This window comes from Mycteria americana, chromosome 1, assembly GCF_035582795.1.
Source record: "Mycteria americana isolate JAX WOST 10 ecotype Jacksonville Zoo and Gardens chromosome 1, USCA_MyAme_1.0, whole genome shotgun sequence".
In the NCBI taxonomy this organism is placed as follows: domain Eukaryota; kingdom Metazoa; phylum Chordata; class Aves; order Ciconiiformes; family Ciconiidae; genus Mycteria; species Mycteria americana.
The window spans coordinates 69,650,881-69,666,149 of record NC_134365.1 but is presented as its reverse complement, the minus strand read 5'-3'; the positions used below and the strand labels follow the sequence as shown (position 1 = coordinate 69,666,149).

Below are 15,269 nucleotides of genomic sequence, written 5' to 3'. Positions count from 1 at the left end.
TTATTTAACATGAACTAGCTTCTGTTGTCACAGGATTATGAGTATTTCAGCATGAAAAAATTAATTTAGGGTGAGAAAGAGTCATCACAACCATCATATCCGATTCACGTTTAGCACAGACTATATAATTTCAAATGAAGTTAGGAGCCTACTTTTTTTTTTCCCCAGAAAATGGTGAGGCAATAAGAAGATTTTAATTTTTAAGTAAATGACATCCCTGTGACAATACAGTGCTTTTGCTTCCCTTCTTCCTCCTTTCTCCCTCTTCTAGCGTTCAGTGATGGAAGCAAAGACAAGTATAAATCGCTATATGCCATCAAGGCAAAATTGTCCCTGAGAGTTTGGCATCATGCCCAGGATTTTACTCACTCCATGACAAGTGGTGTTCTCTTCAGCTAGGATTTATCCAGCCTCATCAATAAATACCTCGAGCATGGTCATTTGATGGACATGACGAGATTAGATTCCAAAACATTTAGGGCTGTATACAGTATTTCACTATTGTAAAGAAAATGACAAATATCCTGAAGCAGGAACAATTTCTTTTTCTGACATTAAATGTCTGAACAAACTGTTGTACAATCCTTGTTGGCCAGTCATAACATGAGGGCTTTTTAAAATTCACTTGGTGCTTTTTTTCTGTACATTATTCTATGAGCCATTTTCCCCTCAGTGTTTGCTTTACAATCATCACCGCTTTTCTCACTTATGTATGATGGGGGAGAATATGTTCTCATCTGTGTCTTAGGAAGCAGATCTGGATTTGTTTACAAGCTTTCAGTTCTTGCTTTTCTGATTCAGACCAGGGGATCTAAAATAACAGGTTTTAATATGGCAAGTAAATACAACAGACTCCAAGCCCACAATCAGTCTCTCTTGCTCTCTAGTTCAATTAAAACATATTTACTGATAGCAGAACAGAATAACTACATAATTACTTGTATACAATGTGGGGCTCCAGCAGATAAGATGGAGAGAAGATGTAGAGACACAACAGGAGTAGCCAAACAGCAGAAGAAACACAATATGTTTGCAAGCGGTTCGAGTGGGACTCACTTACCAACTGAGATCAATCTGAATGCTTCTGGTTTTGCTAAAGCAGTGTAAGCTTAAGAGTATTTATCAGAGAATTGGGAACTATTGAACAATGTGTTTCAGCATAGCCAAAACCAAAGGCGTATGTCTGGGATCAAGGGATGTAGGCCAAACTTATCCAACTGTCATTACATATTGGAGAGCAACAGTTCTTCAGGGTGGCTTCTAGATCACGTCCAAGGTCAACCAAACACAAGCATCAGGGCAAAGCTTTTGGATAAGATGGCTAGCAAGACTGTAGGATGCCCAAGGAGAAAAACTGAACCAGAGGAGAGTTATTAGCTTTCTGTGCTGTGAGAACATTATTGAAGACTTTATCTACCTCCAATGTCCATCCTTCAAAGATGATGCTGACTAGTATTTTCAGGAGAAAAAAACCATAAGAATTATCATCAGGAAATAGTGAAAACATAGAAAAAGTTATGGTCCTTATAATAGGGACAATTAAGCCATGACTCAAGCCTCATCTGTCAGAATTTACATGGAGTTAGGAGAGACATTTTCATACTCAGTGTAAACTTGTATAGTAGTGGAAGACTGAATTGAGGAAAGAAAAAAAACCCACCTCTTTCTTTTTTCAGGTTACATTTTTCTTAAGCAGCTTTAAATTAGAATTGAGGTTGACCTTACAAATATGCTATACACATCTTCCCTTTTCTTGATAGAGAATTACTGCATGAATTTATATGACCAGTGGAAAGCAAGACTAGATGCTTGAAATCACCACCTCCCACTTCACAATATAGTCTGATCTATGGAGTTTGCCTCTAAATTTGAGTTTGTGCTCACCTCTGGGTCCTGCTATGGTCTAGTTCATTTGGTCTCTCCCTAGTCCCACAGGGTCAGACATACTTTCAAGAGGTCATAGGCCACTTTATTTTAAGCAGTTCAACAAAAAAGGAATCATTTTCAGCTCCCTATGGATTTTCATGCCTTCAAAAGGTCAAAGGCTCTGCTGAGCCCAGTTTGCCTTCTGGGCTGGAACAGTAAAGGCACATCAGTTTCTATAGCCAGAGGCACACAGAGCAACGTGATTATCACTATTTAGCTGCATTCAGCCCTCTGTCCATATATGCAGATGCATCGATTAGAGGCAATTTTCAACACTCTTCTGATCAAAGCTTAAAACAGTCACCCATGGGAGAACAGTGAAAGGCCTTACCTGCTCTGCCACTATTTGAAAAGTGGAACAGCCTCCTTTCCTGCACAGACTGTCAAATGGACCTGCTACCCATCCCAGTGAGACAGGAGGGAAGGTGCAAGGAAGAGGAAGAGGCACTCCTCCTACACACGCAGCTGCTGCTGTGTCTGCATGCAGAGACAAGGGAGAAGCCTCCAGACTGGTGCATGTTACCCTGAACGTCTGTGTCAGTATGAGCGTGTACTTTTGTTAAAGATGGGGAATGACAGGGACAAGGCCTACCTCTGACAATTACACAGCCTCTCGGTGGTGTTAGTTGCTTTGAGCACCACCCAGAAACATCCATAACCCTGGCCCCCAAGAGCTCAGAAGTAGATCCTAGCAAAGGTGGAACCATGCTCTTCATAAGTTCTGCTTCATTAGTTCAACAGAGGCTTTTAAAAAAAGCCAAGACATACTGAAGAGCCAGTGATTCAAAAATCCTTCTTTAGAAATTGCTATTCTTTTGAGAAAAGCAAAAATGTGTAACTTATTATAAGTTATCATTCAATGAAACCTTTCTTTGTATTTTATTGAAGAGCAGCAGCAGGCACGCAGGCTGGGAGCCATGTTAGTTCAGGTCTGGATGGTGGAGAGGGGGAAATGAACCACAAAAACCACTGACTGTTTTAAACACACACCTTTAGATTCATACCAGAGCCCAACAATGTTACCTGCCCACCATGGAAAATGACTTGAGTAACCAAGATGAATAGAGCAGAGAAGCACACGAGCAGCAGCTTGAATACAAGCTGTGATCTCTCTTCCTCTGAAAGGGGGATCAATATCTCTGTGGTATCTTTTTTTCAATACAGCATTGAAATGTGAAAGCAAAGGTAAACATTTCCAAAAGGAGCTGTCAGCCAGGCTTGAATTTATTTCAAGAGATATTTATCAGAAATATTTCCATAGTTGTATCAGCACTTACTTCTCTCAAATACTGCATTGCATTTTCCCTAGATTAGCTCCTGCTCTTTAAACCTTTAAAACACTATGTCCTTCCTAAAGCCACATCCTCTGTAAGGTGACTGCTATGTACATGCTCAAAACTTAGCAGAATTAGACCTTCTGAGAGTTACAGATACATTTCAGCATTTTTTTCCTCCTTTTTTTCTTTCACACCATAAGATTTCAGTACAGAAAGATCATCCAAAAGACTCAAACACATTCTCATATTTCATGGCCTCTGAAAGGCTAAAACATTCAACTTTGCTTCATCTGCTTCTTCCTTTTTCCCCTATGACTGTCAAATACTTGCATGCAACAGCCTGATGCTTCAAAAGGAAAAGAAAGTAGCAGCAATGCTGGTTTTATCATAGGGACAACGAAAATTGGAGACAAAATAGATTTGGACATTAATATTTGTATCCAATATAAAAAAATAACAGGCTGAAACTGGAATGTAATTTTTAAGTGTGTTGTAAATTGTGTTAAACATTTAATTTGAGTAAGTAAAAGGTAATGCTGGAGTTTGAACTGCTATAAACAAGAACTTATTTATGTCAGGATGAAAGCATCACACCCCTGAGATGGATAAAAACAATATAATTGTCAAATGAGAAGTAGGATACAGTAAAAATGTTAAATAAGATAAGAGCTATTAAAAAAGTACGTGACAATTCACAGCTAAAACTTGGTTCAGGTGGAATAAGGAAAGAATAAATCATGGTTAATGACTTATAAAAATTAGAATACAAGTTGTTTTGTTTAAAGGTGATTTACCAGTTTCTTGCTGGTAGAAATCAATGCAACATCAGGTATACACCACAGCTGCACATCCAGCCCAGATATCTACATGCAGATGCCAACTTTTACCTACTGTTCTCCCTACTTTGACTTACAGCACTGGATTTTATAGAAAACTCCAGATGAAAATATAGCACTACTCCATTACTATAGTTGCACATGATTATTCAGTATTTGCACAAGCAAATGCTTAGTTAGCTTCGTGGACTCAGGAGGCACCTGAGGCATTTAATAGAAGTGGGAAGCTGGAAACCCTCTATTTCCTTCCCTTTGTTGCAAGGGCAGCAGTGGCTTTAAAGAGCAGAGACAGCAGATTTCCTTGTTCTACAGAAAAACAATCCTTAACACAGTTAAATGCCCCAGTATCTGTCACTACAGTGGTACAAATCTTATGTGTGTTTGAGATCTTAGTTTGTCATTGTTATGATTTAGCGTTAACAGCTAAAGGAGGTGAATAGGAGCTGTTCATTCTCTTTGATGTTATTTCATCTTGCAGTCTTTCGTTTCAGCCAACTGCTCCTGAAGGGCATTGATGTGCCTTTTGTTCAGATTCAGACATTGTCTTGGTGACCATGATGAGGAGAAGCTTTCTGTTTGTTTGTTTTTAAGTACAAGTTTAGATTGTGAAACAATTATGCAACTAGATCTTTAAAAATCTTTTGTAACCACATGTTTGGCTGCATAATCTCATTTAAACAGGGATTCTTGTTTTAAAGTGAATCTAACAAACAATAAGGCCACACAAGGATAACAGCACTTAAGTGGTTTTCAATGGATAAAAATGATAATGATAATAATAAAATAACATGCAAATTCCGCTTTTGTGTGAGGTTCTTTGTTTGAGGATATGTAATAGAACTAAAAAATTTTAAAATGTCCACATAAAAAGCATTCACCATGCTTCAGATCAAAGAGTAATAGTAAGAGATTAAGCACATTTATTGCTAACTAGAAAAACATTTCAAGATACCAGCTGAAGATAATCATATGCAAAAGACGATTGCTTCAGTTTCTAATATAAACTACCTAAATATAAATTTTACAAGCAACAGACAATAGCAAGCCAGCGGAAGAGGAAGAATTCCAAAACCCCAAACTCCAAATCAGTGTAAGTTTATCAGGACAGCCTGAAAAACAGTTGCACACTTGCCAACACAGCTAGCTGGGGAACCACATACATGCCGCTTCTGGAAAGCTTATACTGTGGGAGTTGGGCATCTTGCTCCTGCTATTGCCAAATTTAGGGCATGGGGCTAAAGGTGTTGACACCACTGTAAAGAAACTGCACTACCAGCAACCACAGGAGGGTAACAGTTTTCAAAGAGCTGGTATGCTCCTTTGGCCAGGTGTTCTTCATTAGAGCCTAAGGTCTGCATGGACAAGCTCACTATTAGCATCAAGACATCAATTTACATCATGCATGTATAAAACTTTACAGGTGTGTATATATATATATATATCATTAAAGTGTCTCAACCGAACAAAATATGCATTCCTTAGTGTCCCACAGACCATCATAGGTTATTAAGGTTATAGCAAAAGGTTAGAAAAACACTGCAGTCCAAAGATGGTCGAGCTCCCTTGCCTGGGCTTAGGTGCAACAGAACTTACTAAGCATGTCTCAAGGAGATAACTTGCTGTGCCAACTTCCCAGCATCTACCAGAAATGCAACATACTGAAGAGATGTTCATGAATATTTCCTGCTGCTTACTGGAAGTCTTCACCTAACTCGTGAAATTGCAATATTGTATTCTTAATAGAGAAATAATCATTGATAAGTATAGGCTCTTCATGTTTATTGTACAAGAAAAGACATTTTGTTCCATGAGGTTGTAGACAAACTCATTTATAAATTGTCCAGCATTTCTCAAAAGTGAAATTCAAGGATTATCTTAGCTTGGTTTGAAGTACAGGCTGGCTGTCATTCAGCCAGGATGACTGAAGAGCGGCTATGACATATGGACCCTAGAAAACATGGGAAAAAATAGGAATTGTCCCTGAGAGGAAGAGCCAGTCAAAAACTTTGACAAACTGTGGTGGTTTTGGCTGGGGTAGAGTTATTTTTCTTCATAGTAGCTAGTATGGGGCTATGTTCTGGATTTGTGCTGGAAACAGTGTTGATAACACAGGGATGTTTTAGTTACTGCTGAGCAGTGCTTACACAGAGTCAAGGCCTTTTCTGCTTCTCACCCCACCCCACCAGCGAGTAGGCTGGGGGTGCACAAGAAGCTGGGAGGGGACACAGCTGGGACAGCTGACCCCAACTGACCAAAGGATATCCCATACCATATAGCGTCATGCTCAGCACAAAAAGCTGTGGAAGAAGAAGGAAGGGGGGGGACGTTCAGAGTGATGGCGTTTGTCTTCCCAAGTAACCATTGTGTGTGACAGAGCCCTGCTTTCCTGGAGATGGCTGAACACCTGCCTGCCCATAGGAAGTAGTGAATGAATTACAAGGCTAAGTGCAAGGTCCTGCACTTGGGTCACAACCAACCCCATGCAACGCTACAGGCTTGGGGAAGAGTGGCTGGAAAGCTGCCTGGCAGAGAAGGACCTGGGGGTGTTGGTTGACAACCGCCCAAATACAAGCCAGCAGTGTGCCCAGGTAGCCAAGAAAGCCAATGGCATCCTGGCTTGTATCAAAATAGTGTGGCCAGAAGGAGTAGGGAAGTGATCGTGCCCCTGTACTCAGCACTGGTGAGGCTGCACCTTGAATACTGTGTTCAGTTTTGGGCCCCTCACTACAAGAGAGACATTGAGGTGCTGGAGCATGTCCAGAGAAGGGCAACGAAGCTGGTGAAGGGTCTGGAGCACAAGTCTGATGAGGAGCGGCTAAGGGAACTGGGGTTGTTTAGCCTGGAGAAAAGGAGGCTCAGGGGAGACCTTATGGCTCTCTACAACTACCTGAAAGGAGGTTGTAGAGAGGTGGGGGTCGGTCTCTTCTCCCAGGTAACAAGTGATAGGACAAGAGGAAATGGCCTCAAGTTGCGCCAGGGGAGGTTTAGACTGGATATTAGGAAGTTTTACTTCACTGAAAGGGTTACCAAGCATTGGAACAGGCTGCCCAGGGAAGTGGTTGAGTCGCCATCCCTGGAAGTATTTAGAAGACGTTTGGATGAGGTGCTTAGGGACATGGTGTAGTGGTGGTCTTGGTAGTGTTAGGTTTACGGTTGGACTTGATGATCTTAAAGGTCTTTTCCAACCTATACAATTCTGCGATTCTGTAATTCCTTGTTTTGCTTTGCTTGTATGCACAGCTTTTGCTTTACCTATTAAACTGTCTTTATCTCAACCCACAAGTTTTCTCATTTTTACTCTTCCAATTCTCTCCCCCATCCCACCAGGAGGGAGGGAGTGAGCAGCTGTGTGATGCTTAGCTGCTGGCTGGGGTTAAACCACAACACGAACATACAAAACATATTCTTCCCTTCTGGCAATTCTGCCCCTTGGCAAGCAGCACATCCATTCTTTTATTTCTAAGGGAATTATGAAAGTTGTTGGGGTTTTTTCTAGTTTGCACAAGTACAAGGAGTATTGCCTCTAGAGTCAATGATTTTGTAGATGTCAGCAAAGCCCAATGTTCCAACAATTGTTTGTCAATAGCATGCACTAAATCAGTGGACGGATTTGGGTGACTTAGTCAAGTAAACTCCAGTGAAGTCAATAGGAAGTTTGCTTGACTAAAAACCCGAGAATGTGGTGTACTACAAACTATACATAAAGGAATCTAAAGATCATATGTAAAACCATCTATTGAATTTCTAGATAGAGATGCTTATTTCCTAACATCACTAAAAGGATTCTGATGAACTCATGAACAGAAGTCCAACATCCCACAGACTTACAGAGGGATAAGGATACTTGTACCAAAAAGACAATACAAAAAGTATCTGTCATTTTGGAAATTCCCACTGCTTTTAAAAGATTTTTGCAGGGGCAGGAATTAGACTACAGTGAAAACAACAGTACTTAAAATCTCTTATTTGGCCTGCTTCCACACTTTTCCTACCTTTCCTGAAGGGGGGGGGGGGGGGGGGGGATAATAAAGGCATCCTACAGTGAACTTGAGTTTTGATAAACAAGAATAATTACCACCTGAAAAAAAAAAAAATCTAAAACACACTCGATAAGTCAGAGATTTAGAAAGCTTACACATAAAGAAAGGGAAAATGGTAATCAGAGCTGTCTAAAGAAATGGGATAAATGGCTTAATGTTTGGAGTAAACCAATAAACTTGCCATCAATCAGAACCAAAGTATATAGTTAAAATTTCAAAACCACTTACACAGAAACATACAACCTGCAAGTCACTATTTCCATGGACTTGGACTAGTTTCTGTAACAGAATTTTTTTTTCTTTCACAACTTACACTTACAGTCCTACTGTAAGTGAATAGGAGTATCCATTTCTTCTACCAATCTTGTAGCTGTTTGTACAAAGGTCCTTCCTTTGCAGCTCCTCCAAACCAGGACAGCCCTTCTTGAATAGTTGAATTTTGCCTCAAAAGCATATAGTTCACTTTCAAATCCTACCTGAAACCTACTTTTTCCCCTTGGCCTGTATCTCTTAAACCTCTTCTCTTTACTACATTATATACTGCATAATGTAAAGGTACTTGATATCATTACAGCATTATATATAATTCATTGTTTAACTCTGAAAGCCTATTATGCCACTTTTCAATATCTCACTGATTCAGTGAAGCACCGTGTTACATTTTAATATGGAAGATATTAATGGAGGTGAATCTCTAGCACTACTTTGTTAAAGCTACCCAACACCACTTTCCATTATTAAGATACTGTTTTCAGCTGCTTTTAATTGTGATTTTACCAGTTAATACTACAGTTTTCCAGGCTGGTTTCTGTCTCAGGCTGAATATTTGGGCAGTATTTCAGACAAAACAGTCTAACAATATCCATTGATTTATCCCAGTTTAAAAAAAAAATCTCAACAACTATTTTCTTCAGTGACCATATTCTTTGCAACAAGGTCATATGAACTGCCAAATTAATGGCCTTTGTGTCAGGGTTGCATCTTTTGCCTTGCTTACCCACTTAAGTTTAGCCAGACTGGCTTTTAAAAACTTCCATCTGCACAGGCTCCACAGAGACTTGGTAAGTCTTAACACCCAAACTGTCATTACAAATACTAATCAGGCATCTTACAGCTTCTGCAGACCAGAATGTGTCACATCCACAGAACTGAGCAAGGGCTACAAAGGCTTTCAAGGACCCATGTAATAACTGTTCTCAACTAGTCTGAGTCAAGCTGGAATAAAGTAACTGAACTTTGAATTGGCGCTACTGTCTCAGTATTTCTACCACTGGCATCCAGACATCATTGGGAAGGATGCTACTGATTTCAAAAGCAAAAGTACTAAGGCCAAACCAGGGACAGGTTCAGACTGGGAAACCGATGTGTTGAGAATGGAGTTGGCAAATAAGAAAGAAGCAGCTGGAAGGAGCACTGGGATTGCTTGGTTACAGAGACCAGGTTTAGAAGCAGAAAGGAACTTAAGACTAGAATTAACAAGAAGAGTGATCAGGGAGCTGAAGCTGAATGAGGATAGCTCTGAGACCCAACGAGAAAATAGGTGAATAATACACGAAATCACTATGGAGGGGAGACTGCAGTTAGGAGGAAAAAGGGAAAGCAAAAGGGACAGGTCTGATGGAAGCTGGACTGGAAGGAGAAAAATTACTTGGCAAAGCAAAGGTAATGAATTTAAAAAGCAACAACAAATGGGAACATGCAGACATAAGAGACCTCAGAGCAGATCAAGAGATGGTAAACAACAACAAGCACAGACTGGGTGAGGACACTGGGACCACTGGTATAAAGAGAAGCAGAAGGCTGGGATTTGATCGGGACTCAACAGCAAGCCCTGTGCAGGACAGAAAACTGCTAACAAAATGGTAGAAAGATAAGAAACCTGAAGTATGGCCTCTAAGTCCAGTAAAGAGAAAGAACAGAAGTGGCAGAACTGAGGAAGAGCTATAGCTCAGACAACTAGAGCTAAGATGGGGGGAGGTTCAGAAGGAGGAGTTATTGGGAGAAAGAGCCAGAAAAAGTAATTTTTCCAAAGGTAGAGAAGAGCCCTTCGACCATGTTCCTTTCCAGAGCCTGGAATAGAACCCAGCATTCCTCTGTTGTGGGCAAACACCTCTGAATCTCTCTGCCAAACTTTCCCAATCCTACCTTCACCTTGTCCACACAGCAAACCACCTCTTACCACTGCCAATTACCCAGACAACTCGAGTGGCAGAGGCCTGCCCAACAGTTTTGGTCCTGCTAGTAACGTATATAGGTGTTAATCTCTGCTTCATCTTCACAAAGCCTAGGAAACGACACCACTGTGTTAAAAGAAAATACAAAGGCTGCAAATTTAAGCATCAAAAGTTGAGTCCACCTCAAAGTAATTCAACACATATGAGAAAATTGTGACAATGCAGTCCTACACGCTTCTCTGTGGAAATTAAATTCTGCCCCCACCGGTGCAAAGAAGTGAGGCCTCTGTCCTACTTTTTACCCTTCTTGTTCAGTTAGTGACCACTGGCTTGGAATTGATTGCTACAGATTTTATTCTTTTCTTGACAGTCTTTTCTACAGCATTCCTTGTAATGGTCTGCATGATGTAAGGCACTGACTAATTACCTTCACTGTGAAAGCAGTTACCAACCCAATTTATAGATGGGAAAACTGAGACAGCAATTTGCCCAAGACCACACAGTTTGCCAAAACCAGAACCAGCAGACAAGCTTGAATGTCTTCCTCTCAAAAAATGCTTATTCTCCCACCCTGTGCTTCACTACTGCTATAGATGGTGAGTATCAGCCTCTCCCTGCTAGAGGGAAATGTTGAGCCTAAATTCCATCATATTCAACTGCCTTAGCATCACACAGGTCAGTGATTCACAATCTTTCTGGAGGAAGTCCTCAAGGATTTTTTGGAACAATCTCCTTTCTTCTTCTTCTTCTCATCCTGACTCCCGTCCCTTTCCAGCCTTCTCAGCTCCTCTCGTCCAGCTTCTGTTGCTTACTCCTCACTTTTCAAATTCTGTAACTTCCCCCAGCTGTAGCAGTGCTGGCATGAGGCCTAAACTAATAAACCTATCAGAGCTTATTAGCATGGTATCCACTCTATCCCACCCTGCACCTCACCCCTGGTGTTAGCATCTCATTACTGTATTCACTTACTAGTTGGGAACTGTCACACAGGAGGATGATAGCAATGACACAAGAGAACCAAAAGCTTTTGTGCAGTATTCTTCCTTATCCAGAAAAGCCATCTGTTCTTTTCCTGACCCCCTCACCCCCACTTTGCTCTCTAACACTTTCTGACTTTGCACAAGAAAAACTGAGAGATTGCTCAATATGCTGACTCCAGAATTCTCTGATATAAAAATACTGGTTTGTTATGCCAGTATCTAGAAAGGTTATATATATATAGCCACATCCACACCTATTGTGTCAGTCTGCTGCAAATGCAAAAAGATTAAAAACCCTTTATTCTTTTTTGTACAGAAATCACCTGCTCAACTGGATACTGCCATAATCCCCAGTTAATAAAGCAGCCATACCTTCCTGAGAGGCAAGCCCCCTTTCCGTAGGCAGGCAATCCCACAAACACTGGCTGGCACAAGCACTGACAAGCGAGCAGAAATCCCATCTTTCCTTTCACAGGGTCCTATTTCAGGTTTAACAAATTAGGCTGAAGGTGACATCCCATTATAAGCTTGCATATAAACACAAGAGATCTTTTTTAAAATTTAACTAGTGTACAACAGGATTTCTTTCCTGTAATAAGGACAAGGGAGGGAAAGCAGAGCTATCAAAACAACACAAGGAATCTTCTCCTGCTATTTATCCAAAGCATAAACAACTGACTGAGTCGCCTTCCACAGAAGGTGTTGTAAACCTTGGTCTTAACCTCATTATGTTATCACCATGCTGTGACATTGACCAGGCTTGTGCCATTTGCAATTGCCAGTAAAGTGACAGAAGCATTTTCCTCTCAGCTTCCTATCTTATGCAGTCTATAGTTTTATTCCTAAATGTACATTATCTCTGTTCTAATGCATAATTGCAGGGATAACAAGCAGAAAGCCTCCATATCAGTTACAGCCTCTCATGCAGGCTAACTTTAATTCCCCTCAAACTAGCTCTGATTTTCCTGACTGCATCAAGAGAATACATTACTGTTCTTTGCACAGGGTCATTCATGAGCTTTCCTTACTTGTAAATTTAAGCAAAGTCTCAGCAGAGCTCATTAATACAAGAAAAAAAATTGTACCCAATACAACTCCCCTCCATTTGCGTGAGTTCAATAGTTTTCCAGTGAACACACTGTAGAAGTAAAACATAAAAATTGCTGAAGCCAATTTCAAGCATTTGTTATTACTACATTATATTGTTCTGGCATTTTTCTTAAAGCCAGTGACAAAAACACTGCAGTGAGCATAAAAATATAAAATCTGGGGTTTAGTATAAATGTGCATTTGAAAAATGAAAGTGCTTCACAGCCCAAGTTACCATCCCTAGACTTGATAAAAATGGCTTGAGGATTTATAGGAATTATTATTATAGGAAGCCAGATTGCAGAGAACCAGTGGGAACATCCATGCGGCATTTGGCCTAAACTTGTAATACATAAGAGCTAATCACAATTCCTCGCTAACACAAAAGGGAAGGAATTATTTATTGGACTTTTCTGTATTTAGTTCCAATGTTCATACTAATTACTGTGGCATCATATCAAATAAGTCTTCCACCTAAAGACAAGACCTATTAAAATGGGGATATGACTATAGGTTACTGGTTTTGTACAGGCAAATGAGGCATGCATCTCCAAGACTTCTGTGGAAGCCATACAGCAGTAAGTATGCCCTATTTGACCAATGGGTGATCACATCCGTGAAATTCATATAGAACAATTATTTATCAAAACATTATTTAGCTATCATTTTTCTACTTTTACAGAGAGAAGGAAAGAAGCCACTCACACAATTCAGAATTCCTTTCTCTTCTCTCATCACCCTCTACTCCATTAGCTTGTTAAAAACAACTGATTGAATTTTTACCTCGGCCCCCCAAGTAAAACTTTGTTTGAAAACTTGTGATGAAACCTTAGAGAAGGAATACTCAGACCCTAAGGGAAAAGTGGCAGCTTATTGAAAAAACTGTTGTTGTGCCGCTTTCAGACTTTGCAAAACAGTTACTATCCATCATATGTTTTCTGTAGATAGTTTCTTCATGTCTCAGGAAGTTAGGGATGGCTCAGCAAACAGGACATGTGGGAGTTTCTGTGGTAGCTTTACCCCCAAAAGAACTCAATTGCAGAATGGAAAAGAATCAAGAGTTCTTACACAAGTGAAAATTTCTTCTGGGCAGCTAGGAAGATTCTGCATGCATTCAGTCAGACTCACACTTCTGCACAGTATACACATCTGTGCATGCTATTAACCTGCATGCACGCATTGCAGACATATACTCCTTTCCTGTTTCAGATTATAGCCTTTGGAGCTCTAGACTTCATGGCTAAAAAAATAAGTCTGATTGCAAAATACATGCTCACAGGTAGAAGAAAAAAAATAAAAAAAAATCAAGTGAGTACATGAGCTTTTACAGCAATAGATTATTAACCCCAGCTTCTTTCTAGTTGCTTCCATGTACAGTTCGGCTCTTTGAGAGTAAGGTCCACTCTTCTGCAGCTCCTGCCTTCTGGAATAGCTTTCCTTTAACTCCAAGTTTCATCTATTCTTTCATCCCATTCCAAAACACAACTAACACATTTTTTCAGCCTTATCTCACCCATTTGCCTCCATTTCCCCTCCCTATTGCTCAGTACTTTACTCACTGATCACAACATACAACTCTTCACAATTCTGTGAAAAGTTTCAGAACGCAGCATATGACATATACTCAAAAAGTTTGTTTCCCAACAGCACTATATACATGCCAAGATATATGTATATCACCCTGAGAAAAGAAAACAAACAAACAAATCCACACAAAACCCAACAACCACAACCACAAACAGGGACTAACAGGAGATCACAAGACCGAAGGCTACTGAGCAGTTGGAGCTCCAGGGTTTGATCTATAGTGTAGAACAGAGTCTTAATTCCACTAGTGCAAGCCCCTCATGGAATACTAAGTATCCTATTTTCCATTTTTAATTACTTTTTCCATTGAAACCCAAAGAGTAAAGTTTAGTGAAGCAGACTCCCCATTCTACTTTCTTCTCCCCTTTACTTCTGTGAAACAGCTATTTAGAGAAATGAACAATGCCTCCTCATCCTCAAGGCTATAACATTTCTAAACTTTCCTGAGATTATAATTCTTGCTTGGCTGAGGTTTTTAAAATCCTACTCACAAATAACAGGAGTGTTTTGATAGATTGACCAAATGATGCAAAACATGGCTTGGAAAACAGATGCAGAATAGCAACTCAGCTCACAAGGTGCATATATTTTCTGATAATAGAATAGTTTCAATATACCTCATTCAATTATGAATATACTCCCAACCTAATATTAGCCAGCAGTCTCCTCACTGAAATAAGGCAAATACCCACACCCAATTAAACTCAAGACAAATTAAGAGCCCTCTAACGTTCAGCTCTGCTTTGTTTTCCTCTTTCAACCTTGCAAGTCAGAACGTGCAATAAACAGCATACTGTCTTTTATAGCCAGAGGATCAACTGAATCTGCTTTTTTTTTTAAATAAAAGATATTAATTTTTGAAAGGTGCCATAGTGACGTGTTTTAAACATACACACCACAATTCATCATTGTTAAACACTAAGTCAAGCTAACAAAGAGATAGCAGCAAAAGAGAAACAAGACCAACTCACATATTCTGTAAATATAGAGAACAGTTAAAAGTTAACAATCACTTGTCTCCTCCTGCTCCTATTTTTAAACTTCTTTAAGGAGTTACAGTGGGAAAGTACTACACTACAATTTTTTTGTTTGGGTTTTTTTGGGGGGGTTTTTGGGGGGTTTTTTTTTGGGGGGGTGGGGGGGGTTTAAACATAGAAGTACTGTTCCAGCAAAGTCCTGAAGTTCAAAATTTGTTTTATACAGCTTCAAGAGATATTTAATCAAGTGACTGACTTCCAAGAACAGCATGCATCATTTTAATTACAATGTCTGTCAGCCATCCCAATTATCCCTACTTTGGAAGTATGGCTTTTGTTTTCTTCCTCTGTTGCTCTAAAATTTCTTATGTCTCAGTAAATTT

General features: G+C 39.9%; 1 protein-coding gene across 50 annotated transcripts in view; it reads right to left on the bottom strand.

Moving 5' to 3' along the window:
- The window catches only part of CACNA1C (calcium voltage-gated channel subunit alpha1 C), a 495,328-nt gene that overhangs the window by 398,694 nt on the left and 81,365 nt on the right, over positions 1-15,269 (bottom strand). The window lies entirely within an intron of this gene.